Source organism: Pogona vitticeps, chromosome 3, assembly GCF_051106095.1.
Source record: "Pogona vitticeps strain Pit_001003342236 chromosome 3, PviZW2.1, whole genome shotgun sequence".
In the NCBI taxonomy this organism is placed as follows: Eukaryota; Metazoa; Chordata; class Lepidosauria; order Squamata; family Agamidae; genus Pogona; species Pogona vitticeps.
In genome coordinates, this window is record NC_135785.1 from 98557944 (window position 1) to 98585290 (window position 27347).

Here is a 27347-nt window from a genome sequence, read left to right on the forward strand (position 1 = left end):
TGACTGCAACTACAGTCACAAATGAAATACCACAGGATTTGCTGCATTTATAAAATGTCTGAATTCAAAGTGTTGGTGTTGTTTTTGTTTTGTTTTTTGTTTTACTGACCATATGATGCAACGGCTGATGTTCATGACACACAAATCGAGCAATATCAGAGAGCTACACACCCCTCATTCTATTGCTTTGGGGATTGTAATTCTCACTATCCCACATAACTGGTCCTGGAGAACTCTTCATAGAGACAAAAGATGCACCAATGCCAAAGGCAATGAGACTAGTTCTGTATCATCTCAACTTCTCTGAAATAATGGTTGTTGTGGGTTTTTGGGGCTCTTTGGCCATGTTCTGAAGGTTGTTCTTCCTAACGTTTCACCAGTCTCTGTGGCCGGCATCTTCAGAGGACAGCACTCTGTGCTCTGGTATAGTTGGCTTGGGAGTGGAGTGTTTGAACACCATTTCCCATCTCCGGGGGAAGGTGTTAAGAAAGGCAGATGCCTAAATACTCCACTCCCAAGCAAACTACACCAGAGCACAGAGTGCTGTCCTCTGAAGATGCCGGCCACAGAGACTGGTGAAACAACCTTCAGAACACGTCCAAAAAACCCACAACAACCATTCTCTGAAATAGTTATACAGTATCTGTATTCCTCTGAGTCATCCTTTGGAGGTCATGGCTGAAATTACACTGGAACATGGTTCTTGCTGGGTCAAGTCATAAGTTTGTTCATTTTGCCACCATGCTACATAAGCAGTGCCCACGTTTCTCACCACTGCTGTCTTTGGTAGCTTGTCTTTACTCTCAAGTGACACTGGCCTGCAATGGGAACAATAACCAAAACTTCTTTTCCTAGTTTGTTTCCTTGAAATTCTAATTTTACTTCACCCAGCAAACAAAGTCAGAAAGAAGGAACAAGTGAAAACACCCTGTAAGAAGATTACACAGTATCAAGGAATCCTATTTATAGCCAGTTTCCTTCAGGGAGACTTACCTATTATCAAGGTACATTCACAGGCATGGCAGATGAATAGAAAACAGCTCCTGTAAACTGAACACCATTCCCCATCTCTGGGGGAAGGTGTTAAGAAAGGAAGATGTTTTAATACTGGCTAAGCTGCATGTGAGAAGAGGTGGGCGGGGGAGAGAAATGGCAAAAGACATGGATTTATCCATAATTACACAGACTGACTTGTTCTGGCCAGTTGCCTTAGGCACTATGAGCTCGGTTTGCTAGGCAAAGAACAATGTCACATTCAATATCCTTTTCTGTCCCCCTACCAACATTATGAATGGGCTGAATGCCTAGATATACCACAGAGTTTAAATAATTTAAAAAAGTTTTCATCATCACACACTATTCAAAATAAGAGGGGTACAGAAAATAAGAGTTCAAGAGAAAAATGAATAAAAGAGAAAAAGAAAAAGCATACACCTGAAAACCACCTTTTCATTTGTATGTCCTTCTCTTTGATGTTTATGAGTTATGTTATGTTTCAAGGATGCAATCCTTTACATGTACCTCCTGGCTGAGAAGTTCAGACCCCCTTCCAAATATTATTTTAGAAATTGCTCAGAAAGTTCACTTGTGCCCTCTAGGGGGCATAGGAGGTTATTTTGTCATATTATGTAGGGTTACCCCATTAAATCTTTTAGAAAGAGAAATACTGGTGGGGGGGGAGGATGGAGTAGGGGGACGTGGCTCTGCAAAACCCAGGAGTGGTTGTGTGTTACTCTCAGATTTCTGAAAGTTGCCCAGGCTGCTGGTCTAAGTACCAGCAAGCACAACGGGTCTTACTTGAGAGTAAATATGCATAAGATTGCACTACGATGAGGGATTACTGAAAATGTATGAAAAGGTAGCTGAGTTAGTTTGTGCTACCATATCAGGCAAAACCAGAAGAAAAACAAAGAAAAGAACACGAAAAGTTTGTGGCACCTTAAAGACTAACTGCTACATTTTAATGCGAGCTTTAGATGTCTGAGAAAATGGTCTTGTCCAGAAAAGCTCATATTAAAATAAAGCAGTTAGTCTTTAAGGTACTGCAGTGTTTTTGTCTTCTTTATTTTTTAAGTTTTCTTTTGTATTTGCCTAAAAATCTATGAGTTTCTTTTACAGTAATACGTAGGAGTGCCTGCCTAGGTAACCAGGAACCAGGACCTTGACTCCCCCCTCTGCCTTTGGATGAGAATCCAGCTGAGATCACCCAAAATGTCTATGGGTTACATACCCTCCCCTGGCCTAATCTTGAGCAAGCTGCACAATTCTAGAGCAAGACTGGAAGGAGGAACTCATAAACCTCTTCTTATACTTTGCATCTTGAAAACCCTAGCCAGGTAGCATATAATTAACTAAAATCTGATTGACTTACAAATACACTGTATGCACACATGGAAGAAGAGCCTGGGCCATGGGCAGACAGTACTAAACTATATAGCTGTGCCTGTTTGCCAACGTCTAATAAAATGCTGAAACAGGACCTAAAATGCAAAACCAGAATCTGATTCCTTGACTAGATTTCACCTCCTGGCTGCTCATTCTCTCTCGCTCTTGTTGATCCCATTCTTAAACTATATTTAGGTCTCAAGAAAGCAGCAACTATACAGTATGAGGCAGATGTGAGATTTATGCACTTGATAGATACAGTTTCTACCTTGTAGGTGAGGGCGTTAGGGAAAGGACAAGTTAAATTCGTGCTGTGCAGGTCCAACCGTGGTATACTCAAGTCAAACAAACCAGACCTGTCCTCATTCCCCACATCCTATGTAGCACCAATGGCAACATGGGGAAGCGAAGCCACACATATTGTAATATAGAAAGAAACAGATTGAACAAATCAAGAAAATCTTATTTATAAGAATTTTGATGGATACATTTGAAGGCCTGTTAGTTCCTCATTAGAGGAATGGTTATTTTTGAAGGCTTTCACGGCCACAATCTGATGGTTGTTGTAGGTTTTTTGGGCTGTTTGGTTGAAAAACCTCCAGGACACGACCAAACAGCCCAAAAAACCTACAACAACCACTGTATAGTTATTTTATTTATTTTATCTATTATATAAATTCCCTGTTCTCCAACAATCTCAAGGCAGCATGCATGGCTCCCTTCCTTACTTGTTCATTCTTACAATGAGCTTGTGAGGGAGGTCAAGCTGAGAGAGTACGATTGGCTAGAAGTAACCTAGTGAGATTCATGCCTGATTGGGATTTGAACTCAAGTCCCTGGGTATTCATCCAGCACTGCATTCACTACACCTCATTGCTACTCTTCATTGGTTTCAGGAAGGTAGGATATTTAAAAAACACTTTCATACAGTTCACAACATCTGGGGGACTAGCATGTGGCTGTAACATTGGACATTCACTGTGCCAAAGGATTATCTATTATCATACTTCCAAAACAACAACGAAAGTATTGTGGCTGAAACCTCAGTCAAAATATACCAGCGCTCCTCTGGGGGAAAGATATATAGAACACATAGAACATTTATGAACTGATAAAGGACTAAGGAACAAATTAAGGAGGAAAGCTTCAGCTCCTTGGCTAGTGAAGTAAATAGATCATTTTCAGTGACAAGCCTCCTTCCGAGTCAGCACTTTAATGCTCACTGATTTACTCTTCTGATCTTAATAGCCTGGGATATTTGACAATATTGCTATAGAAGGGAACATTATCTTTTTGGCTAATAGCTCTCCCCCCCAAACAACAAAGCGTCTGAGAAAGTGGCAGTGTTACATCCTCCTTGATACTCGAGCCCAGGAGCAAATATATTGTCCTAGGTAGACTATACCAGCTTGTAGCTAGCAAAGGTACAGTGACATTCTATATAAGCAACGGGGGCAAATATATTTTCCAAATTAGTGTTAGAACAGAAACACAATCTAGTTCTTTGGAAGACAACCACAAAAACGGTTTGAAACATATAGCTATGTAAGGCAGAAATCCACAAGGAAGTAGAGTAGAACAATAATTAATACTTGACTGGTTTACTTTCTTTTCATAGCACCACCAAACCTTCCAGCCTGTTGGCACACACCATCCACACAATCAGCAATCAACTTGAACTGGAGGAGGTATGGAGCCAGTGCAACCACCCTCTTGTCTTTTCTGGTATCTCTATGCACAATGGTACTCTCTAACAGGATTTTTTTCCTCCCCTCCTTCTCACTCTGAAGTCACTTCCTGTTTGTTCTTGACAACTTCAGATATATATTAATCCCTGCTGTCAGCAGATCCTTTATACATGGAATCTAGCTGAAGGGATTTCTGTAAACCACTTTACACATCCTATTCTCCTGCACCCTCTGTGAATTACTTTCCTGAAATATATACTAAATACAATCAAACTTACTTTTTGTGTTTTGTTTGTTTGTCTCATTATCGGTGGTGTGTTGCTTCTTTTTTTTACCAATGTATAACTGACCACTTGGTGGCCATGAAACCCACCATACATTTTTCAAATCCTTTGTCAAGTGCAGAGGACTTAGGTCAAATGAGGATGGTCCAGTCTTTGTGCAAAAATCCTAGAGGCTCGCAGAATTCTTATTGCTCTTCTCAGTGTCTCCAGTGCTTGGTGCAAAGTGAAGTTAAGCCCCATTCACATCCTGTTCCATTGAACACTTGCTGATTTTCTAAGTATGGCTTGTCTTGATGGAACAGTGTCATAATTATCCGGGTGTTACTTGTGCAGCATGTCCTCTGTCCTGTTCTGGGAGGAAAACTAACAGGTGTAATGCAAAACAATATTAAATAGAAAACTAAGTTTAAATCTGATGAAGCAAACTGAAAGACCTGATAAGAATCCTTGACTCCCAATTGACATCACCATGTTGTACCCGTGTAGAAAAATCATAGCAATACCTCAGAAAAAAGAAAATAAAAGTATAGTTTCTGATTATGTCAATCAATTGTGAGGCATAAAATGGATTTCCCTTTTTCCTTTTTTAATGATAGGGAGAGTTTTCAAGCATTAACAGAGGGCTGCGGTTTAAAGTGTAGAGCATAATCTCATTACCTGACTGTTTTCTCTCATTAGTTTACTTTACAATGAAATCCAGCAGGCCTAGAACTCTGAGACCAATAGAAGGTCCTATTCTTGCCATATAAGGTGACCTAAAGATAACCTTACATTGTTAGCTGTCTACTTGAAGTTGCTCAATGGGGCGTGATAAACTAGGGATTCTTTAGAGCAAACTGTGAGGTCTCCCTTCAGCTTGCTGTCATCAGGAAGCAGACATGTACCTACAACCCCAGTGAAGTCAACTGGCTACTGGAAGAAGAAAAATCAGACTTGCTAGCTTATACCATGTGCTGGGATAGACTGTTGGCACTCATGTTGGAATCCTGGAAAAATACAATGCCCTTCCATACCATTTTTGCCAAGTGGGAAGTAAACTCTCATTTACAAACTCTGTGTATACCTCATTGCTAAAAGTATCCTTCCCAGTATCTTTCTGCTTCTTCCCACGTTGCCTCTAGTAGCTGGGCAGATTCCTTCTCCACCTAGAACCACAGCCAGAGCCTCCTTCCCTGTGTGCACTGCTTGGAGACTGCTACCTGAACCAGTTGGGAGGAATCTTTCAACTTCCCATAAGGAAGAAACCAAGTTTGGCAGTGGCCAATATTGGCAATTATAAGCCCGTCATCAATGTTTCTTTCCTTAGCAAAGTGGTGGAGAGGGTGGTGGCTGACCACCTCCAGGCTCTTTTGGATGAAACCAATGCCCGGGATCCATTCTAGTTGGGCTTCAGGCCACGCCACAGTATGGAAACTGCATTGGTCACCCTGTTTGATGACCTGCTGAGGGAGGCTGACAGGGACAAAATGTCTTTGTTGGTCCTCCTCGATATCTCAGCCACCTTCGATACTGTCGACCACGGTATTCTCCTGGGGAGGCTCTCCGAGCTGGGAATCGATGGTCTGGCGCTTGCCTGGCTCCAATCCATTTTGGAGGACTGTCTTTAGAGAGTACAGCTTGGGGAGAGTGTTTCACCCCCATGAGCCTCAATTGTGAGGTTCCGCAGGGCTCGATTATCTCCCCAGTGCTGTTTAATATCTACATGAGGCTGCTGGGTGAGGTCATCAGGGGGTGTGGGGCTTATTATATTGTTTTATTTTATTTTTTATTCTTAACCGCCCAGAGTAGACTAACATATACATAAGCAACATAAACATATACATAAGCAAATAATAAGTATCCTTATACTGAAAGCTGCATTAGAACCCCTGCTCTCTGACTTCTATCTCCACAGCCTGAAATCTGGTGATAAGTATGTCTGTGAAACAGGATATTTTGGATCAGTGTAATACAAACTGTAGAACACCCTTCTTGTCCTGGGCCTGCCTTGGCCTCTGTCATTCCTGACCTTCTGTACAAATGATGAAACACACACATTTCATAGGGGAGACGGTACATATTGATTTCCACAGAGTTACCCTGAGGATTCATTTCTGCAATTCTGAACTTTCTTTGATTTTTCATTGCGATTATTGCTTTGGCTGTTCTCTGACAAAAAGTCAGAGATAAGGTATACATATTTTAACTCATAAATACAATTAAACGCCAATGAACATTGAATTCTGAGGAAAGAGTAGGACTGGGCTGCAGTCTAAAGCACTCAAAAGCTGCTGTGTTTTAATAGCTTTTTAAAGCACCAATTAAAAGTCACAAGGTAGTGAGCAAGCTCTGCTCTAAACATTTTGCTGTAAACACATTCCAATGAAATAAAATAATAAAGTGGGTTGTGGCCCATGAAACAGTATGCCAGTGAATACATTTCTGAGTTTGTAATGTCCACTTACCTAGGAGCAAGCTTTATTACATTCAGTGGGACTTACGTACTTCTGAGTCAACATGCACCGGATTGCACTATCAATCTTTTGGGTACTATAAGAGACTTGTAATTAAAATCCATGGAAAATTTCTTAGTAAATTGTTAGCAGCCAGTTATGAACTGGCTTTCTTTGGCAGTCCCCATCCAGCCTTGTCTATCTCAGAAATTGCCTTCTACATCTGATAGATTAGATTCTAGTGGTTTCATCACAATTTCTGACTTTATGAACTTTTTTAAACTATCCCCAAGCAATTGCTCACACAATGAAGATGTCAGCACTGCAGATAACCCTGTAGCATCCTCCACCATTGAAGTATGCACCAACCTTCAGTGTTTGTTCAAGCTTATCTTTAAGCTCCTTTTAAATAGGCAAGACAGCATTTCTCGTGACAACCCTGTGAGATACGAAGTCCGGTAAAAGTAGCACATGGCACAACAGAAAAACTTGCATTCTTACCTATTTTAATGTGAGTTTGTCACATGCTCAATTTTTTGAAGGAACATTAAGTCCTTAAATGATTAGTAGGATCCCAGTCCTGGGCACATTCACTTGGAAGTAAGTTGGAAATGCTTGCCTTTAAATGAGTTTTTAGAATGGGAGTTTTTCCACATAAACTCTCCAATAAAAGTGGCACATTTATTTCTGCTCCTGTGCAATCGGCAGCTATGTGCCATGCATCTGTTGGGATGATTATGCTTCTCCTGTTACTGCACCTCCATCCTGAAGAATAATCTGGCCATTTACCCTGCAATTTATACGAGATTGAGCACTGAAGAATTTGAACAAAGACCTAGAGACGACAGGGTGTAAAGCTAAATGTGGGAAAACCTGTTGTGGAATTGTATTTTTTTATTGGGGAACCATTTTTTTATTCTTGTTCAGTTGGAAGGGGTGCTTTAATATTTTTTGTGATCGATTGGGCATAATTTTTGTCCACTTTTTCAAGTGTGACCACTTGATCCAAAACAAAGGGGGTGTCAGTTCCCCCAACCCAGTATCCCTTCTCTCCAAACTGTTCCTTTCTCTTTTCTTAAAGTTTAACCTCTGCATTGAAACAGGCTTTCACTAGAATACTTAGGAGACCAAGGAAAGAGAAAGAGGCAGTGGAAATTGCCAATCAGCACTTGTGAGCACCTTGTTAAGCCTGATTCTGCTTCCATCCCTGCTAATTCCTGCAAACTTGGATGTGAATCTCAGCAGATCAGCTTACATTTCCCCCCACTGTGTAGCTGCAACCTTACAAAGAAAATAAAGGATAGGTAGGCAGCTTGCGATTTTATGCAGTCTTACCTATCAGGTAGGGGTTGGGTTAGTGTACCTGCAAGTCTTCTTTCCACTGCTACGTGTAAATTATGTTGAATTCAAGTGAAACTTAAATACTGTATACTTAACAATGAACAATATTCAGCTATATGTACTGGGAACTAAGCAGATAATGTATATTAGATAGTTTAGCATTCATTCAACAAAGCAGTGCACAGTTAAGGACTACTCCTCTGTTTAAAGTTGTCACTGCCTAGTAGATTACATGTTAGGGAATGCTTATGTATTTTATCAGACACTTGTAAGTCATAAATCTATGATTTATGATCTATTATTTGATGCATTGTTATATGCATCAAATAACGCAGTTTCTCTTTTGTGTGTGTGTGTGTGTGTGCGCACGTGCACATGCGTGCATTTTTGCCTTCTTCTTGTTCATAAGGACTTTATATCAGTGCCTCATGGTGGAAAGGTGTGTGTGTATGTGACACAGTGTCACTTGACCCAGGTGTCAAAATGGTTAGTTACAGCCCTGCTTCTCCCTCATCTTGGTCTCTGTCTTAAAGGAATTTTGGGCTGGGAAATCTCTTTTGACAGCTGATATGGAGGAGACAAGATAAGAAGGAAGAAAGACAGTGGATTGGGGAGAACAGACAGAAAGGTGGAACCCTCCACAAAATTGAGGCTGGGAATTCCATTTGGCACTGTGCCGCCCAGGAGACCAACCAGCAAGTGTAGCCTTGGGCAAGCTGCACAGCCCCCAAGTACCCACACCGAGAAGAAGGAAAGGGTAAACCACTTCTGAGTGCCCTATATCTGGGAAACCCTTTAAAAAAAGGATTTTCACAACTCGGAATTGATTTGACAGTACAGTACCTAATTATTATTGATTTACATAACAGGCAGTCTTCATAGTTTCTATAGTTCGTTACATTTCAAGGGTGCAAAAGTAAAGTCAGTATGTGTCCTAGAATGCACGTTTAAATGTCTTTAAAAATAAAGTTCCGTGCACGGGCGAAGCGTGGAGTGGGGAAGACGAAAGGAGGAAGAAGGTGATCGATTCGGGGAGGAAGCGCGCCTTCTCTTCAGGCGCCTTCCTCCAAGACACAGACCCTAATCCTTCCCCCGCTCAAAGGGAGCATCTGCCCACGTGACCTCGTGGCTCCCGTGCCGTTTGTCCCAGCTCAAGCAAGGAAAGCTGGGCGGGGTGCGTGTATGATGCTCTCTGGAGCGAGCGAGCGAGCGCGCGTGCGCCAGGGGATTGAGAGAGCGCGAGAGCGCCCACCGGGGTTTGCGAGGGGGGCGCGCGCGCTGCTGGAGCCCTCCCCCCCCGCCTCCCGCGCCCCCCCCAAAACGTTGGCAGCAAAGTTCTGGCGCGTGCAACGGCGCGTGCGGCTCTGGCCCCTGCCGGGCAAAAAGCGCCCCGTTTGTCAGGTGAGGCGCGCGCGGATAACCCTGACTGAGGCGGTAAGCGGACAGCGGGGTTCCGAAGCGGTGCGGAGGGAAGGGCGACGGCGAGCGGGAAAGCAGGGCACCTGGGGAGGCGGGAGGGAAGGAAGGAAGGAAGGAAGGGCGAACCGGTGTCCTCCCCCCTCCCGGGGCAAGGCGAGCGCGAGAGATGCTTGTTTGACCAGGGGTCAAATCTAGAAATGATGAAGGGGGAGGAAAAAGAAGCAGGCGAAGGACGCGCACTCTTTCCTCCAGTTGGAGTTGAGACCGGGCGGCTTCTGTTCTTCTTCGGGCCAAAGTTTAATTTGGAGAAATATTTTGAGAGTCATAATACAACGTACCGTGCATGTGTGAAATAGGCGAAGTGCAGCGCTTATACATTCTTTATCACGTAACGGTATAGTTCATGCACTCTGAACTACAAAGGGCGGCTCTTCATGGATTTAAGCATCCCGTTTACTGGAAAAAAAAAGTGCCTTCCCACCCTTGCGTAATTTTATTCCTACTGCGATGGATAGTCTTGTTGGTGGTGAGAAGTACTGTATAGGGATAGCACTATGGTACTGAGGGTGCGATCATATGTCTATTCAGAAGTAAGCTCATTTGAGTTCGGTGGAGCTCATGTATGGGACTGCAGCTTTCGTTTGTTTTAAAGGAGCATGCACTGGCTACTTGTGATCTGAGTCACTTCTGCAGTTATGAAAGCACAAGGTAGGGGATGCAGGTGGTTTTTTTTTACTGCAAGGTACTGGGTTTTCTAGAGATCCCCTCCAAATATTCTGCTTCCAGTCCAGTTCAACATGCAGCTCTTTTTGCTGCTCTCTGCTAAATTGAAGCACTGTCAGCTGCTTTGTTAACAGCTCCTCACAGAACATTGGTCAGACTGAGCTCTGTGGATCAGTTGTCCATTTGGGGAAAACAGAAACAGGCAAACAGGTACTAAACTTCAAGCTGTTGGCTGTCATTGAAGAACATTTCCTCTCTTCATCCCTGGCTGGCAATTGGCTTAGCAGAAAATAGTCACTGGCCAGCCATAAAAACAATATTCTTGCACAATATAAATCATTAATTTTTTTGTTTTCCTACAGCAACTCTTGTGTAGCCAGTTAGTTAAGATTTGTCATACAATTCTTTAATTTCTCAAGTATGAGAGTGTTTGAGAGTGATGCCTTAAAATCATGTCAGTTGCCACTGTTGTTTGATATTAAATGAGTAATGCTAGTGATGAGAGAAGCACTTTGCACAGACTCAGATGTAAGGAATAAATACATTATTGCTGCATGTTATCCATGGTCCATCTCTGCTATTGCAAATGGATTGCAAATCTGGTAGCAGTGTCTTATAATATTCAATCAGAAGGAAGTCCCACTGAGTTCAGCTGGGCTTAATTGCAAGTAACTGAGTATAGAATTCCCCTCTAAGGCCTCATGATCTCCAGCAGAAATGGAAACTTACTCCACTTCATTATTTTTCTTTTAAAATTTAATATTTATTCCAGTAATTCCATTTCACATATTCATTTACAGAGGAGTATCTTTATTGTAGTCCATCAACTTCTCATCTAGTCATTTAGGAAGAATGTAGTGTCTATAAAGAATAATGAACAGACATGATCTAGCCAAAGCAAAGCACACCTAAGCCCTCTTTATTTGTTTGTGTTGAATCCACTTCCATTGAAGGGAACTTAAATGTGTCTTAACTGAGTTGGGTTGTGCATGGTATTTCCATAGTTCCTTGGAAGTTGCTTGGGCAAACAAAGCAAAGTATGATGCATAGCTGTTTCTGTGCTATCTCTCCAGTAATTTATTTAAGGGATGCTTCAGATCAGCATGAAACTTCATCTGTCTTGTCAACATAGATAGGTAGGAATCTCATAGCTTGTCCTTGAGCATATTTACTTGCAGGTAAGGGTACCTGGCTGCAGAGGCAGAAGTTGGTTCCTACTGTGCATTGTAGGAGAAATCAACCTGTGCAGGCCTGTACACTCCTAGAGCACCTTCAGAAGAAGAGAATGGTAAACCACTTCTGTGTATTTTATACCTAGAAAATCCTGTAACAGGTTGCTGTAAATTGAAATGGACTTGCAGCACTTAATTATTATTAAGGCTTACAGCGTTCAATTACCCAGTGTGGCATGGTGGATAGAGTGATGGACTAGGACTCAGGAGACCTGGGTTTGAATCCCTGCTCAGCCATTAGGGGTAGGATATTGACCTAAAACCACTCCTTAAATATCTCGCTTACCTTGAAAGCCCTGTTTGGGTTGCTATCAGTTGGTTCCGATTTGACAGCACATGACATATCTAACTTAGCAGTCAGCAGGAATTTCCCCATAGTGATACTGAGCTCTGAAATGGGAATGAATTCTGTACATAATTTTGGGGGTATTGTATAGATGGGGTGGGACTAGAGAGCAGAAAAGTTGCTTTTTTTGGATGGTGTATTTTAGAATTCCTCAGGCAGCATGGCCTGTACTGTACATGACTGTTGAAAACTAAGGCCTATTGAGTTCAGTGGGATTACTGGGCTTGCCCCCAGCAAGGTAAATGGATGTAAAATAGCAGCCTTGTTAGCTTAAACAGGGCACAGAGAATTAAATACTTTAGGACCCCCATATCTGTGGGAAATTGATTTCAAGCCCTCTCCGTGAATACTGAAAAGCACGTATTATAGCTAGGACCCAGGACTCCGTCTGCCTCTAATTTCTAACTTGATGGGTTCTCTGTGAGTAAAAGCCGAGTTAAAATCTTCTCCCATTCTCAACATGCTGAAGACTGAAGTCTTTGTCTCTTTTTCTCTCCCACACACCACACAGTCTCAGTGGTTCTGTGGGTTTTCTCCAAAGACGATTAGGAGTTCTTTCCCTTCTTTTTCAGGGAGTGATGAGGAAGGTGTTGGCTGGAAGGCAGGAAGAGCAGGAGGTGGGAAACCTCTCCCAGGAAGCAGTTTGGCTTAACATCTCTTGTCCGGCCTCGCCAGCCAGCCCAGCTGAGTTTTACAGTGACGCTGCTCTGGAAGGAAGCCGAAGCTGCCTTGACCTGACGGGAGACTAAGCAAAATGGCAGCGGCTTGCCTATATAACATACTGTTTGGTTCCCTCTAGTGGCCAGTTCTGACAATTACATTTTGAAAATCCATATTTCTAGGTATTTTTATTTAATATGTTTAATATTTTCAGATCGTGTATAAGTGAATATATTTATCCACTGATATTGATCCCGTGGATACGGGAGTCCTACTGTAATGAATATACTGAAAGGGACAACTGTTCAAGTAAATGGATAGTATCAAACATACATTCTGAGGTTAATTTCAACATAATAACAGCGATCATATGGGCAGTCAAATCAATTCTGACTTATGGTTACCCTTTTTGGGGTTTTCTAGGGATAGAGTACTCAGATGTGGTTTACTATTCCCTTCTTCTGAGGGCACTCTGGGACTGTACAGCTTTCCCAAGGCCACACAGTCTGGCTCTTCTCACAGAAGCCCTGCAGGGAATCAAACTCCCAACGTTCGGCTCCACAGCCAGAAGCCTAAGTGACTGTCTATTCAGCTAGTTTTATAAAATTGGGACTAAAAAAGGCTGAAATGTGGTTTTTTTTTTAAATGGCAGATCATGCCAATGACAGACAGCCTCAGTCCTAAGCACGCATGTTATTTTGAGTTCTATTGAGTTATTGACATCTACTATTGTATTACTGCCAATGTCAGTCAAAGTTAGGCAGTTTTCATCCTCATGGACATGTATTTGGTCTAAAATTTAGTTTGAGTTTAGAGATGAATCCTCTAATCCTGTGTTGGTTCAGAGGTATTTCTAAGAGGCAGGGTGCAGAATTGCAGACAAGCTCTGACCCAAACTGTAAAGTGGCAAGAGAAAATCAGAGGCAGTTATGGGCAAATTGTATTGGTTGGCTTGCCTGTACCTCCTTAAGCCAGCATGACCTGAAGTGCTAGAGTGGGGCTTGGGAGACTGAAATCAAAACCCTTGATTGGCCCCGGAAATTCATTAGGGGTGTGTGGGGAGGGGCAATAGTAAAAGATTCCTTGGGCATCTCATTCATCTTGAAAACATATTCAGGTTTCAAGATGAATGAGATGCCCAAGTCAGAAGTGGTACAATGGGAAATAATAATAACAATGACCACAACATAAAAACCTGAAGCCAGATAAAAGTCCCAGATAGAATACTTAGTTAGGTGCTGTCAGGTTAGAACTAACTTACGGTGATCCACTGAGTCAGTAGACTTTATATAAGTGTTGATTGACCATCCAACAATTGAGTGGTTAGGTTTATTCTTTTGGGGACTAGCAATTAGATTTAGGCCAGAGTCTGCAAACAAATGTAAGCTTAAAAAAAAAAGTAGAAGGATACATAATGCATAAAAGTAGATGCACTGTTAAGAGAGTGAAGTTTCTGTCATTGTACATCTTTTCCATAAATACTTTATGTTAAGTAGAATGGCTGTTTTCTACTTGTCATATCTTTTCTAGAGCATTACACACTAAATCCATGTTTTATTGTTAATAATTGAGAATTATTTATGTATATTGTTAATAATTTAGATAAAAGTTTTACATCTCATTTCTGACGCAGCTGCAAAAAAGGTAGCTATGTGCCACATCTATATTTCTCAATCGCTTTCCCCTCTCACCAGCTGGTAAAAACTGAAATGAAAAAAGCAAGGTACAGCCTTGCACTTTCCTTCTACTTTCATTAATCATTTAGAGCTCTTATAAAGGAAATCTGATACACTGCTTCCTTGTATCACCAGGCATGTATCAAATGCCTATATTATGGGAGATGATGCATCCATAGAAACTGGAAAGGGCCTTTGTTTTTCCATAGCTTGGTTTGTCCAACCTCCTGACCCATGGAGACAATAAAGTATTTTTGGCAGTAGCAAGCTAGTAAAGAAGAAGCTTATCATTTGATCTGATGGGTGTTTTTTTTTGGGGGGGGGGGCTTTTTCATGCCTTTGAGACCCATTAACCCATTTTGCAGTGCTTCCATTTCCTAGAGCTTCAAGCTTAAAAATCTGCTGCGCTGCATTTGGTTTTTACATTTATTGTATTGACCAAATTTGAATATAGCACAACACTTGGACATTTTAAGTACTGTAACATGAATGTCAGTTAAGAGCAAATTATGAATAAAAGAAGTATGAGAAGGTCCAAAGGAATGGAGAGAATTGTAAAGATAGACAGTCTGGAAAAATTGTTAGATCATTTACCTATTTGATTTCCCTTTCTAATATAACAAAGTAAGTGGATGTAAAAACACTCTTTCACTCTCTGGTATTTTACCCTTTCCCCATCCTTATTCCTTCCTTCCTTATTCTCTTGCACCCAGACCCCAACCCTTACTGAACATGAATAAAAACCCCTTTTTTAAAAAGAGCAAATTATGAATTTGCGTCTGGTTGGCTAATTGCACAAAACATTTTAAAATAGTAGTGTCATTTTTCTGCAGAATTGGTTTTAGAAGATATAGTTGTGTTAGTCTGTGCTAGCATATCAGACAAAAGCAAAAGAAACATGATAAATAAAAAAGACAAAAATGTGGCACCTTAAAGACCAACTTCTATATTTTAATGTGAGCTTTTGTGTACAAATCTACTTACTGATGTCTGAGGAAATGGACTTGTTCAGAAAAGCTCATAGTATTAAAATATAGCAGTTAATCTTTAAAGTACCATCATGTTTTTGTCTTCTTTATTTATCATGTTTCTTTTGTTTGATACCTGATATGTTTTTGAATTTATTAGGGTGTGGTCTTTTAAAAGTTTATTTTCAACAAGTGCCTGCTTGTGTTTTCTTCTCCATAAAATGGACCTTGAACCTTTGTGCCTACATCCATCTTTAGTACCTTGAGGCCTTTGCTAATGGGAAATACCTTTACCTTCTTGCTAATAGGAACAAGTAGCCAATATTGCTTCTGTAGAAACTAATGAATAAGTAATTCTTCTGAATAAGTTATCTTTTGACAAGATGAGGGTGAAGCCAGTGCTCAAGGTGTGCATGGGAGGGAATGAGAAAAACTGAACAAGCAACAATTTGAAAACAGATGCTGTAATGACACGAATGACAGACGCTGTGCTTGTTCATCCAGGTTAAACATCCTATAATGTTTGCGGGAGTTTTAAACACTTGTATAAAGAGTGAATTACTTTTTTGGGAGAAGAACAAGTATTAGATGGTAAACAAGCCAAAATCTGGTTCTAGATCAAGGCGTTTTCCAACCTAAAATAGAAACCATTCTGTATTAGAGCCAGGAGTTGGTGGGGTTTTTTTTGTTTTTGTTTTTTTGTTTTTTGTTTTTAAGATCCTGGACCAAAATTCCTCTGTTTCTTTGTCTTTTTTTCCCCTCTTCCTGCCACCAAGGTGTCACTTTAAGCAGATGATGACACCCTGTTGTGTAGCACAGCCAATCCAGCCAAAGTGCAAACAGCATTTCTGAAGTACATTGCAGAAAAACAGCTAAGTATGGAGCTCAGTACTAAGTTATGCAAAAACTGGAAGGCATGTAACAACCATAACTTTAATTAGCTTAAAGCCGGTCAGAAAAAAAGGAACTTAATGGGCCTAGACCACCATCTTCCAACCTTGTGCCCACCAGATTTGTTGGACAGTAGCTCCCAGCAGCCTCAGCCAGCACAACCAATGGCTATGTTGAGGGCAGACCTTTCTTTGATCAACATCTGCAGAGGGTCAGAACTGGCCCAGAAGCCCAGCTACAAAAACCTTATTTGGGATTGGCTGAGGAGTGTCCTTAAGGATGAGCAGCTAAGAAGCTTGTACTGTGGGGTATTTTAGTCAGTAGCTGAAAATCAGCTTTATCTATCTTGGGGCCTGTCAGCAGAGAAGGGAATGAAAAGCCAGCTGGATAGTTTTAATGACTAAAAAACTATAAAGAAGAAGGGAGGACAACATATGGGAAGTGCAGCTTTCAATAGACGTGAGTGGCTGAGAGGAAGATTAGAAGGGTCTTTCTGCATTGTGTGTCCTGTGAAGACCTTGATGTCTTGGATCGTGTCCTTACGGTTGCAATATCTCAGAAGCCAGATCCTGTCATAGGAAGCCTGCCAGTAACAGAATTAAAAGATTATGAAAGAGGAAGTTACAAGACTATGCTCAATATAGAAAATTTGGATATTCAAGATATAAAAAGAGTTTAGAAATTTTTGCCTTTTTGGACTGCAACTCTCAGAGGCCCTCAGCCAGGATGTTTCTAATGAAGTGGGCTGTAGTCCGCGAGAGCTTATACTAAATATAATTTGTCCATCTTTAAGATGTCACAAGACATGTTGTAGTTGGTTTTGCTGCAATTCTGCAGTACTGCCATGGTACTTACGTGACTCCTTAGTGTGCCAACATTTTCATGGCGGACTTAGAATAATACTTTTCTCAGTTGCTGTCCCTAAAGCCTCCCCAATTGAGACTCTTTATCTGAGAGCATGCTTCAATAGCTTTTAACTCATTATCAGCCTGAGCCTAGGCTGTCCCATGCATCAGGAGCATTATCCACTGCTTAACAGATGTACAAGCACCAGCTTTTATCAGAAATTGACTTATACATACCAAACTGCTTTCAGCTCATGCCCAAAATACTCCACAAAACACATCCCAAGATTAAAGTTATAACCATATCTGTTTTGATTAATTAGCGACTCATGCCATAAGGATTTGAACTAGGCAGTCCTGAAAATACAAAACCCACAAATGTAGAACAGACCTAGAAGAGGCAATGGTAGCATACCCTTGTAGTTCCCTCATACAGCCACTCCATCACACAATCATTAATCTACAGGGCATCCTGCATTAGTGTAATTTCAACTCACACTGGCCTTGCATGGCTGGGACATTATCAGGTAGCCCATTAACCCAAAGCAGTGTCTCACTGCCAACAACAATAAGGGACACAATCCAGGGACCAATGCCTGTCCATACGTTGGTTCAGCCAGCAGTATCACAGGACCTGATCATGTCAGTTACAATGTCAAATAATTTATTCATTTTCTCTTCTTCTGGTTTGTGGTCATGTGTCAGTGATGTCCTTCTGAGATCCTGCTTGGAATGCCTAAACTTACCCAGTTGCCCCTATCATCTCCACATTCCAATTTTAAAATAGGAAAACTCATACTGCCTTCACTCAGAGTTAGGGTTGCTGACAGGAAAACTGCTGGATAGCTCAGTGGTTTGGGTCTGATGACAGAGCCAGAGGCTGAGTTCGATTCCCAACTGTGCCTCCTTGGCAGGGGCTGGACTCAATGATCCATAGGGTCCCTTCAAGCTCTACAGTTATTGTTTATTACTAAGCTAATGTAGGTAGAGTGCATTGTATGTTGAAAAAAACCCCACACTTTAAAAATGCCAATTAGTAATACCATGTTTCCCCGAAAATAAGACAGGGTCTTATATTATTTTTTGCTCCAAAAATGCATTAGAGCTTATTTTCAGGGGATGTTTTATTTATTTTTTTCATGTACAACAATCAACATTTACTCAAATACAGTCATGTCATCTTCTTCTGGTTGCTGCACAATGGTGGACGGTGGAGTTTCACTCAACTAGGGCTTATTGGGGGGGGGTAGGGCTTATATTTTGAGCATCCTGAAAAATCATACTAGGGTTTATTTTCAGGTTAGGTATTATTTTCGGGGAAACAAGGTGGCAAGGGAGATGTAGTCCAAAAAAGTTAATTTTCATAAGCTCCCACATGTGCACACATATGCTTGGAACCAGGAAAAGGAGGAGTCAGTAAAGCAGCTGGGTTGCACAATGGTGTTGTTCCAACCGTGAGAAGGCATTAGGACCAGATCTCAAATCTGCCTCCAACCGGGGAGACCCCTTAGTCTTTTAAGGAGAAACCCACTTGCTAACCTCTGTTCTTTTCTCCCTGATTCTCCACAGTGTCTCCTTCTCCTATGTTGCTTCTGCTTTCCACTCTGCCTGCCATACCTCTTTGCTTTTTGTTGTCTTGCTGCTCTTTCTTGTGCCTGAAGCTCATGGTATGCAACATACTCTTGCTTTCAGTGGCTGCTGTTCTTTTTTCCACCTCAGCTCAAATGGTAGCAGCTCTCACTTCATCCCACTCAGGGGACATGAGAAAAGATATTTGGTGATATTCATAAAGGTTTTCTCATAGGTGTTGTTGTGTCCCTGAAAGTTTTCCCCCTCTGTAGAACAAAATGCTGGATATATTGTACCCTCACGGGATGCCTTTGAGAGGTTTGGGCTGGGAGTGAGTTGCAGTGCAGCAACTCTGTAGCAGCCAGTTGCTTCCCTCAGAGTCCATTTTCCCGCATTTTCCAGTCAGGAGGGTTCTGTTCACTTAATGCTCTGTCAGAGTGTGTGAATTATGCAGGCATAAATGAACAGGTAGAGTGGAAGAATCCTGTGAGCAATATAACCAGACTATTAGATAATAATGAATCAAATTAACCTGTTAGGCTCAGTAATGTAACAAGTTAACATTTCCACAAAATGTTTGCTTTTATATAAGAGCTGTAAGTAAACAGAAACATTTTATTCTTTCTAATTTATCAGAGTCTCTGAGTACAGTACATGTATTGAAACGAGGAAGTGTCAGTTGAAGTAAACTAAGCAGTAAGGGGTGGTGTTCTAAGGGTGATTGTAGTTCAATTTGCTCTGTAGGTTCCTGCCCAAACCCCTTTTATCTCTTATATAATCCAGAAGGAAAGATTGTTTTAAATTGAGGGCCACACTCAATTTTCTTCACACCAAACTCTTCCAAACCCCAAACACAAAATACATTTCAGTATTATAAGACTCAGATCAAGGCTTACCAGTAGGTGGAGGGGGGGTTTAGAATATTACACATTTCATCCAATATTGCCACCATACACTTTTTGCTTCAGAAATGGAACAAGAAGAAATGTCACACTTCCAGAAACTGACAGGGTGGAGGAGAGGTAAAACTGTAACATTGATAAATAATAGAAGATTCCATTCAGGGAATGTGGGAGACCCTTTTCAGTGTTACTTATAGATTTGTCCCTATAGCATTGGTAAGAGAATGACATAAAGCATAACAGTAGAAAATAACATTTCTTATACCAACAGAGTAGTTATATTATTTCAGAAATTTACTTTTGTTGTTGACCCCAAAATGCAACTCATTATGGCTAACTTCAGTTACTTGTTACTTCCAGGCTCAGGGTGCAGAACCCACTTCCCTTCGCAACATTCTGAGAAAGCAGTAAAAGGAGGCACAGTGTGCAGTCAGGAGTAGTTCTACAGTGCTGTGGGTCAACAACATGATGCTGTTGCATATTTAGCTGTACCTACGGTATTTATTGTTACAGCTATTGAAAAGTCTTTTGTCTGTATGGTGTGAAAGTTTATGAGGGAAGACACAACTGACCAGAAAGGAAAATGAAACATTAAGCCACTGTGACTAATGGGGTTAGTAAATGTAAATGGTCTAGATACAGCCTTAGGAAAACAAGTCATTTAGTTAATAACTGATTACTGGAAAGTACAGGGGGAGCTGTTATGCTTCCTGAAAACAAGATGTCTTAAAACATGTGACTCCATTTCTGGAGTGCAAATAGCAAGAAGTTGAGGGCAGGATTGCTAGTAGCAGATTAAAGAGCAGACAGAGCATAGTTTAAGGACCATGATAAACACAGGTCTGCTGACTTGGTGTCATAGACCAAGGCTGAATTGTTGACAACAATTTTGTGGTGAAAATCCTTGTACAGCGGGGAGTTTCATCATCTGTGGTTACTGGAGTTCTGCATTTATGGTTCTGTTAACTCTGAAACAGATATATGAAAGCTTCATTTTTCCACCATAGTTTTCATGCCAGAGGATGTTCAGTAAAATACTGCAGATAAAGGAAATTGTGAAGTCCATAGTACTGTACTTGGCATTTATGTACTGCTTTTAGACTTTTTAAAAAGTCATGTGTTATCTCAGCAGTGTTCCAGAAGAAGTTCTTTGAAACTAATTTCCTACCTTCTATATATACATAAGGTTTATATTTGTATACTGTGATTTCTTCATTGACTGCGAAAGAATGACATTTTTGATGTCATTCTTTCTCAGTCAATGTCACCAAGTTAGATTAGTAGCTGAATAGGGATCTGGGGATTCAGGCCTCCCCAGCTGGACTCATGCTTTAGGTAGGATGAATTTAAGCTAAGTGTGTCTTAGCCTTCCAGTGCTACTTTGGTTTCAGCCAAGTAAGTTATCATGGGATGTGAAGTTATATAGTTATGAGTAGGGTAGAATTCAGGAGTATCGAGCTGTAATTATCTCTCCCCCTCCCTCAATAAAGGTATAATGGACAAGTCCACGAAAGTTCACATTAAAATATAGCAATCTTTAAAGTGGCAAAAAAAATTTCTTTCTTCTTTTGTTTTTGCCTGATATGCTAGCACAGATTAGTACAGCTACTTCTTCTAAAACAATGTTGCAATATGATTACTGTAAATTTTTATCAATAATTAATTTGTTAAAAGTAATTTTTCATGATCTAAATGTGGCAACCACATAAAACAGAGTTACACTCTTGTAACACACAGGAGCCAGTGGCTTAGAATTGCCCCCAGTTTGTGGAAGCCACAGGAAGGTGAAAGACTGGTGTCTATAACTTATTTGGTCAACTTTTAGAGCCCATTCCAAAAAATTATTAGCCCTATTCAGGTATGACTGAATTTGGTTTCCTGAACATACTTAGAGGGAATGTTTGACATCATCTCCTGCATTATTGCTTTCTTCACAAAATTAGTAAGGAACCTGAAGATGAGGTGTGTGGATCTGCACATGAAGTATGGAGATGTACACACAAAGGAGAGATACACGGCTCTATAAATGAGATCTGTATGCTTTATATGCATGTAAGAACTTAGATTCTCCAGGGTTCTAGTATTTTAGGTCATGTGTAAAGTGTACACACAAGCTCCTCAGATTGCTCTTTGTTCATTTGAATACAGCAGCAACAGCATGATGGGGACCAGGCATTCCCCTTTAAATGTATTCAGACTCAATAAAGCCTGAACACAGCTATTATTTGTGTTAGAAATAGCCAGACGTGATTTATGAGATCACATATGGTCACGTTTCAGTAGAAATGGAGCCCAGAGTGAAGAGCTAACTAGTAAATAAAAGGTAGGGAATGGATAGACATTGAGTGGCATATGATGATAATGAGTACCAGGATAGTAGAGAAGGATTGGTGAGTCATAGTAGATCCTTCGTAGGGAACAGGTATCCAGAACTTCTGACACCATTTTGACAGCAGATTCTTGATTCCTTAAGGATGAGTTGGGTCTTCAGGCTTCTACTAGGGTGTTTGTGAAAGCACAGTACAATCCTTTTCTAAAAAGCAAAATAAAAACACTTTCATTGTGCAATAAACACTGTATTTTTCTCCTCCCAGGACGAACAGTAAAGAAAACTTGTGCAAGGTTGTCTCTAGCAAAAAATCATTTCCAGAACACACTCTTACAATGGCTTTGCATACCCTTTTCTTCTCTGTGGTAAGTAGAAATCTATCATTGTGGTAAAAAAGAAAACAAAATAAAACTTCATTTTCACAGGTGCAGTGACAATCCTATTTGCTTAGGAATAAACCTCATTGAGCTCAGCAGAGATTGCTTATGAGTATACGAGGGGGTGTTGATAAGTATTGAGCCTTTCCCAGAACAAAAATGAGCTAGGAAGCTATAAATTGCAGGGTGTGTTGGCCAATTTGTCTGTATTCAATGGTGCAAAAATCAGCTACCTATGATTTTAACTTAACTTTCATTTTCCGGTCCAAAGTGAACACGGCAGCACCTCCAGAAAAGTTCATTGTGGAACAGCATAGGACCATAATCAAGTTCCTGTTTCTCAAAGGGAACAGTGCAAAGCAGATCCATGATGAAATATCACAAACCAGTGGCCCTTCATATGCAACAGTTAAATATTGGGTTGTCAATTTTAAAACTGGCCATTTCGGTGTTGATAGTGAGAAACCCAGTGGAAGGCCTGTTTCTGTCTCTGCCTGCAAATGTGAAAGCCATCCATGACATGATCATGGAGGACCGCCAAATATCAGCTAAAACTATTGCTATATATCTGAGAATATCACGTGAGAGAGTTGGTGCCATTATCCACAATGACTTGGAAATGAGAAAGCTGGCAGCAAAGTGGATCCCCAAACCTTTGACAACCGAACAAAAGAGGAAACGTGTGGAGTCATCGGTGGCTGCTTTGGAACATTTTGTAAGAAATGAGTGAGATTTCCTGGGCAAGCTGGTAACTGGTGATGAGACATGGATCTACTGTTAAGATCCTAAGACAAAGGAACAGTCTAAGGAATGGAGGCACAGTGGTTCCCCCAGGCCAAAAAAGTTCTGAATGCAAAGGTCAGTGCAGAAGCAAATGGCAACAGTTTTTTGGGATAAGAAGGGAGTTCTGCTGGTGGACTACCTCCAACAGGGTTCAACCATCAATGCAAAATATTGCTGTGCTTTATTTCCTCAAAGGAAAAACTTTGAGGAAAGCTCTCCAAAGGTGTCATCCTGTTGCATGACAACACCTCATCACACACTGCAGGTGAAACAATGGCAAAACTGACATCGTTAGGCTTTCAAGTGATGCCCCATCCACCCTATTTTCCCGACCTGGCTCCTTCTGACTATTATCTGTTCCCCAAACTCAAAAAACACGTAAAGGGACAATGATTTGAGAGCGTTCTGGAAGCAACTAATGCTGCAAATGAGTGGTTCAATCAGAAGAATTTTATTTGCAGGGACTTAAGAAGCTGCAGGATAGATGTCGCAAGTGCATTGACTTCCTGGGGAAATATGTAGAATAGTGTGGCAGTTATAGCTTCCTAGCTCATTTTTTTCTGGGAAAGGCTCAATACTTATCAGCACCCCCTCGAACAATGGGTTACAATATAGATCACATTACTGTAGCCATCTGTCTTCCAGCTATTTGTACAAGATACCATCTGCAATATAAAAGAACTACCTTATGGTTGGAAAAGGCTCTTTCATTTATGGTTAAGAAGAAGTCATCTGTGACTTTTTGAAGCTTGCCATGTTTACATTTGAAAATTAGAGAAGGGTGGACCACAAAATCTGGGCAGCACCACAAAATGTCTGTCGTGGGGTGTAGCAACTCACAAAAGGCAAATAATTTGCCCAAGAAGTTAAATACCTGATTGAAAAATGTACGTAACTATTATCTTTCAGTCAGCAGGTACGTAAAGTACCTAAGACACTTGCCTCTCTCAGGCAATCCTGTAATAGGACATTTGGATTCAATGACATGGACTCCAAATTCCTAAAACCAAGATTTCTAGATATTAGGCACAGATGCATGTGTGAAATTGTTTAATAAAAGAAACAATGCACCAGTAATCTCCACCCTCTCAGCAATATTCTGATATTCATTATCATTTTCTTTCTATTTTATTTCCAGAGTTTCCTGTAAAAAACATAATGAACTTATACTAGACGTTGCTTGCAAATCCGAATTAATATGGCTATTGTGGGTTTTTCGGGCTCTTTGGCCATGGTCTGAAGGTTTTTCTTCCTAACGTTTCACCAGTCTTTGTGGCTGGCATCTTCAGAGGACAGGAGTAGCACTCTCTGCTCTGGTGCAGTTTGTTTGGGAGTTGAGGATTTATAGCTGTGGGATCAGCTTTTGTCCTTTTCAGGAGATGGGTGATTATGGTGATCAGTGTGTTTTTGTTGTGGGTGTATTGTTGTGATAAGGAGGAAAGATTATCTATCACTGTGATTGATGGGTGTGGTTAGCTGGTTTTTTGTGTGTAGTGATCACCAGTCCTTGTGGCTGGGTAGAGTTCGTTGACCTTTTGAAGGCTGTATTTTTCAGTGCTGGGAGCCAAGCTTTGTTGAGTTTTAACCTTTCTTTTTTTTGTTGAAGCTCTGCTGGTGTTTGTGGATTTCAGTGGCTTCCCTGTGCAGTCTAACGTAATGATTGCTGGTGTTGTCCAGTATTTCAGTATTTTGAAATAGAATTTCATGTCCAGCTTGTTTTAGGGCATGTTCAGCTACTGCTGATTTTTCCGGTTGTTTTATTCTGCAGTATTTTAGTCTGCAGTAGTCAGCTAAAACAAGCTGGACATCAAATTCTATTTCAAAATACTGAAATACTGGACAACACTAGCAATCAACATGCGTGCGATCCTGCTACTACCTGCTAGGCCAACTCTTCCTGGGCAGGAAAGGTGGGCTGGGCTGGGCTGCATGGGGCACTGCTGCTCATATGTGGAACTTCCGAGGTTCTGGGAGGGTGGCTTCCCCGTGGCTGCCACCTTCGAGTGCAGGGAGGAGGACGCGCCTACCTTGGCCCCAAGATGTAGCCCTTGCAGTTGCTGGAGCAGGAGCAGGTCCACCTTGCCCGGGGGGTCCAATTGGGCAGCTGGCGTGAAGGAAGCAGAGCGACTCTGGATCTGGTAGTAGCACTGCCGCCCCTTTGGAGGGGTGACACTGGCCCTGTCTCTGCTGAGGGCCATGGGGCGGGAGCAGCATCTGCTACTGTTTGCTGTTGGGCAGAGCGGGTTGGAAAGCACCAGCACGGTGGCCTCGGCTGGAGCCCCAGGGGAACCCTGCTTCCCGCTCGGGGAGACCGTGCGCGGCTCCGAGCACATGCGGAGTGCCTTGTTGGTTGATCTGCACCTGTCATCTGGAAGAAAACGTGGGTCCACTGAGAACTGCGGGCAAGTCTTGGCTGTGGGGCCGACTTTCCCAACCTCGGGGAACATTGAAGATAGCAGAACCAGAGGAAGACTAAAGACACAGTGAATTGACACCAGGAAGGAAGAAAGCTCTAGGAGAGGAGCAGGATCATTGAAGACAGGCTATTTTGGAGGTTACTTTTTCACTGCCCCCCCCCCGCACGCATGCATGGGGGGCATGTCGCGCTTGTGGAGGGGCGTGTCACACTCATGGGTGGGCATGTGCACAAGCGTGACATGCCCGCCCAGCAAACGCGACATGCCCGCCCATGAGATTGAAATGCCCCTCCTCAAGCAGGACACGCCCACCTATGAGCATGACATGCCCACCCATGAGCGCAAGGGTGCCCCCACCCACCCTGAACCGGTCCATGGACGGAGCCTGCACCCCCAAATGGTCCGCAGACTGAAAAAGATTGGGGACCACTGCTCTAATCCCATGTCTGATGAAGATGATGAACCCTCCTCTTCCTCCCTCTTCCTCTTCTGCCCTCTTTAAGCCCAGTGCCCATCATTCTGCCCCAGCCACGGCCCACACTCCAGATGTGGCTCATCGTTCTCCTGGCTCCCACCTGGGGACCTGCTCCTACCTTCTGCATCCTCAGGCTGCCCTGCTTTTTGGGTCTTGGGGGCTGCGGGGCCAAGGTGGGCAGCCCTCTGAGGATGGCTGGAGTGTCCCTCTCATACACGACAAGGCACTACAATGAGAAATTTTCAAGCCATGCAAGAGTACTTGCCTCCAGCATGAGAAAGAAACAAAGAATACTTTTATTGATAAGACGACCCAATGTATAAGACAACCCCCACTTTTCGAACCCAAAATTTAACTGAAGCATCAATATATGTATATGGCCGTGAGGAATGCCATTAGCTCTGGATTTCTTACTATGGAAGGAGGTTTGAGGTTCCTTCCAGTTTTATCATTCTATAATTCTGTGTGTTCGTCAAAGAGGGGCTTTTCTCTACATCTCAGTATACAGTACTTTGTTGTTATCTGCTGTCATCACTGCTGATATAGCAGCCCTAAGTAAGGTTTTCAAGGCATGTGAGATATTCAAGGAGTGTTCTACTATTGCCACCACCCACACTTGATCTCTGAATTAGGGACCCTGATCTTTTAAGTTCTAGTCTGACACTTTACTACATCACGCTGGTTCTCAGTGCATACATATCTTAATACCAATTAATAATATTGGGCTATATTAATACTTAAGTTCTATTAATAGCCTAGAAAGCTGGCTGGATACTCAGTGGTTTAGGTACCTGGATGCAGAGCCAGAGGTTGGGAGTTTGATTATCTCCTGCAAGTAGAGCCAGCCCATGTGGCCTTGGGCAAGCTGCACAATCCTCGGGCACCCCCAGAAGAAAGTACTGTAATACACTTCTGAGTATTCTCTGCCTCGAAAACTGTCGCCATAAGTCAGAACTGGCTTGATGGCACATCACAGCGATTATTATATTAATAACCTGCCCTAAGCAGTACCAGAATTACACTGAAAATGACTCCAGTTGATTGAAGTTTCCATTGCTGCTAAGGAACAATGATTGAATTGTATGGGTGCCTTTAATTCAGTAACATGGGGTAAACATTTGTCTTTGAAATTTTTTGCTGTTGATAAACATGGATGATAGAACTTAACATTCTTTTACAATTGTTCTTGCTTAGGTATGACTTGATATGTTGTCTAATTCTTGAAGGGACCGGAATATTTTCATTATAACAAGAGAATTCTAAAAGCCAAGAATGTGCTGAGAAGTCCTCAATGGATTAGGGATTTCTGGTTGCTTAATGTACTCTGGTTGTTTCTCTAACTGCCGGTGAAGACAGCATCATTTGGAAAGGCCAATGTTCCAGACACAGTTTAAAGTGTAAATATTATGGGCCTAGAAGTGCAGAAGTCAGCAGAGATGTTCAAGATTTCAGAAACAGTTACAGCTTTAAATATTGCTGAAGAATATGGAAATCAGTAGGAACTTTGAACTGGTTGAACTTTTGAGAAAAGCACTGGAAATAAAGTTATCTCTTTTACTTCTGTGCACCTATGCTCTGTGTTAATTGCAAAGTAAATATTATTTG

The 27347-nt window shown here is 41.7% G+C and overlaps 1 protein-coding gene across 2 annotated transcripts in view; it reads left to right on the top strand.

The window, feature by feature from the left end:
• The first annotated feature begins 9326 nt into the window (after positions 1–9326).
• RHOBTB1 (Rho related BTB domain containing 1) overlaps positions 9327–27347 on the top strand; it is a 101707-nt gene continuing 83686 nt past the window's right edge. The window contains exons 1-2 of one of the 2 annotated variants that reach the window (XM_020814713.3): positions 9327–9564; positions 21956–22055. The gene's annotated coding sequence lies outside the window, so the exon portion shown is untranslated. The remainder of the gene's footprint in view (positions 9565–21955; positions 22056–27347) is intronic. The other variant, XM_020814714.3, reaches the window with a different exon arrangement.